Genomic DNA, 2,854 nt, shown 5'->3' with positions numbered 1-2,854 from the left:
GACCTAAGTGAGTAGCTGGCTATATAAAGGAAGCAGAAACTCTAAAAGAGGATCATCTTTTGGCAAGAAGAAATTGGATAGGAAGCTCTCGGTGACTGAAGATTCAAGACTTCTTCTTCTTCCGGTTTTACATTTTCATGAACTCTTTCTCATTATTTAAATTGTCGGACATGAATATATCTGGCTAGTCTTTTTTATATTGTGGTAAGGGTCACAACCCTTGATGTGAACCCCTTGTATTTTGGTTAAGTTTATGGTTAATTATTCAATTGAATTTATTTTACTCTGTTCTTCATTCCATAATTCTTTTAGAATTCGCGTCTCTATTAGGATTGCGAGGGTTAGGGTTTACAATAGGAATATTGGGATTCTAATTCCTGACAAAGGGTAAGATAACTGTTCATGTATGCACTAGGGATAGGCTATATGAACTGCAAATGTGGAAAATCCACTGGGCTTAAAGATTAACTTGAAAAGGGATTTCTAAGGGATTAGGATTCTAATAGGGTTAATAAGGTTAAGATCACTACGGGATTAGGGCTTAACTAATTAATTATAGATGGTGAATTGTTAGATCAATTGGGTAATTAAACATAAATATTAATCATTATTACAAGGTGGGGATCGGAAAGGTGTTGAAGTCCTTTACTGCAACAGTTTCTTTACAATATTTTCTCAATTCTCAACCCCTTTTGCTTTAAGTTTTCAATATTCTCTTTGAATTGTTCATAAATTATTGAATAATTCACAATTGTCACAAACACCATTACTTTCAAATCAACTCTTGTTCTTCCATTCTTAAAAGGAACAATTAATTGATATTCGACCCAATCCCTATGGAGACGATACTCTACTCACTTTTTATTACTTGGTACGATCGGTGCACTTGCCGATTTATCGCAACAAGTTTTTGGCGCTGTTGCCGGGGATTGGCGTATCTTATATCAATTGATTTTGATTTTAAGATTGGATTTTTATTTTTATTTTTAAATATTTTGTGATATTTGGAACAAGTGCTACTAATCTCTTTTCTAGGTTGTATGCGTGGTAAAGAGCCCGAGTTTCCACTTGATTTGGAGATCACAAAAACAGAAAAGAAAAACAGAAAATTTGCTCGGAAGAAGCTTGCATTCAACGAGTTAGATATTCTGCTAGAAGAAGATAAAATGGCAAACAACAATGATGCTGACAATCCATCATGGACACTATTCTGACTCCATTATTCAACAGACCCAATGCGAGCATTGTCCATCCTGAAGTGGGCAACAATCATTGGGAGCTCAAGTCTGATAATATTTGACTGGTGGAAAGGATGATGAAGACCCTCATAGATTCATAAACAGATTCCTGATGATCTGTGATTCTACAAAACATCCTCAAGTGTCTAATGATGCAGTCCGGTTGAGACTATTTCCTTTTGCTCTTAAAGGAAATGCTCGTAGTTGGTTGGAAAGGCAGCCTGCAGCAAGCATCTCAACCTGGGATGATTTATCACAGAAGTTCTTTGCTCAGTTCTTCTCGATGAAGAAGTATAACTAGATGGTGAATGATATCACCAATTTCACTCAATCAGAGGGTGAATCAATGTGTGAAGCATGGAACCGGTTCAAGGACTTGATGAGAAGGTGTCCTCAGTATAACTTGATTGCTGGTAGTCAGGTTAGAATCTTTTTCAATGGTTGCAAACCAGAGATTCAGATGGTGCTAAATGGTGCAGCAGGGGGCACTATTAAAACTCTAAGAGCAAATGAGACTCTTGAGTTGATTGAGAGGATGGCTGCCAACGAAAACCAAGCGTTGTCATCCAAGCCTAAAAGAGGTATCCTTAAATTGGAAGGCAATGATGCGGTGATGGCTGAAAACAATTTGTTATCTCAGCAGGTAGCAAACTTGGCATCAAGGCTTGATAAAATGCAATTTTCTAGCGTCCAAGATCAAGCTGCAGTATTTGTCTGTGAATATTGCAAGGAAGATCATGAATCCAACGAATGTCCTACTCTGCTAGCCGATGATCCTCCTCAGCAGGTACAAGTAAATGGTGTGTGGTATGATCAGAGACCCTTACCACAAAATGTTCCAAGAACTCAGAATTATCCTTCTGGGAAAAATAACTTCCAAAGGAGGGTGCAAGGTACTGGTCTTGACTTCAAGTCCAATAACTATTTGCAGCCACCGGCAGTTCAACCGAAGGAACCTTCTGAGTTAGATAAGCTAGTGGGACAAATGGCCCAACATTCCAATGCTTTTATGGAAGAGACTCGGGCAAACACTAGAAACACACAAGCTTCCATCAGAAATTTGGAGAGTCAGATAGGCCAGTTGTCTAGGAAGTTGCTGAAAGATCTCAAGGACAGTTCCCAAGTGATACAATTGTAATCCAAAGGAGGACTGCAAGTCTATTGTAACTAGGTGTGGAATTGTGATCACTCCTCAAGAAAAGCCAAAATTGGTTCAGCCAAAGAAAGTTAATGAGCCAACAACTGAGCTGGAACATGAGAACGAAGTACAAGCACCTATCAGTGAGCAAGAAGAAGCAAAGGAGAAAGCTGTTGAAGCTCCAAAGCAACCGATGGATTTTTCTCGCTTTGAGCAACCCCCATATCCTATGAAGCTCAAACAGCAAGCACAGAAGCAACAATATGCCAGGTTTTTAGATATGTTTAAAAAATTACATATTAATATTCCATTTGCTGAAGCTCTTGCTAACATGCCTAACTATGCTAAATTTATGAAAGATTTATTGTCTAGAAAGCATAAGTTGCAGGATTGTGAGACAGTAGCACTTACTGAAGAGTGCAGTGCCATCATTCAGAAGAAGTTCCCACCAAAGCTTCAAGATCTGGGAAGTTTTAAC

At 38.4% G+C, this 2,854-nt stretch overlaps 1 non-coding gene across 1 annotated transcript; it reads right to left on the bottom strand.

Annotated features, from left to right (window-relative positions):
• Positions 1 to 1,537: 1,537 nt before the first annotated feature.
• LOC133299958 (small nucleolar RNA R71) lies at positions 1,538 to 1,643 on the bottom strand. Its single transcript, XR_009750009.1, has one exon. It is a non-coding gene; the product is annotated as a small nucleolar RNA R71 (small nucleolar RNA).
• Positions 1,644 to 2,854: the final 1,211 nt, after the last annotated feature.

This window comes from Gastrolobium bilobum, unplaced genomic scaffold (genome assembly GCF_033153095.1).
Source record: "Gastrolobium bilobum isolate Gb01-03AN ecotype WA unplaced genomic scaffold, APGP_CSIRO_Gbil_v1 utg40846, whole genome shotgun sequence".
In the NCBI taxonomy this organism is placed as follows: Eukaryota; Viridiplantae; Streptophyta; class Magnoliopsida; order Fabales; family Fabaceae; genus Gastrolobium; species Gastrolobium bilobum.
The sequence above is the reverse complement of the archived record's forward strand: the minus strand, read 5'-3'. Positions and strand labels throughout refer to the sequence as shown.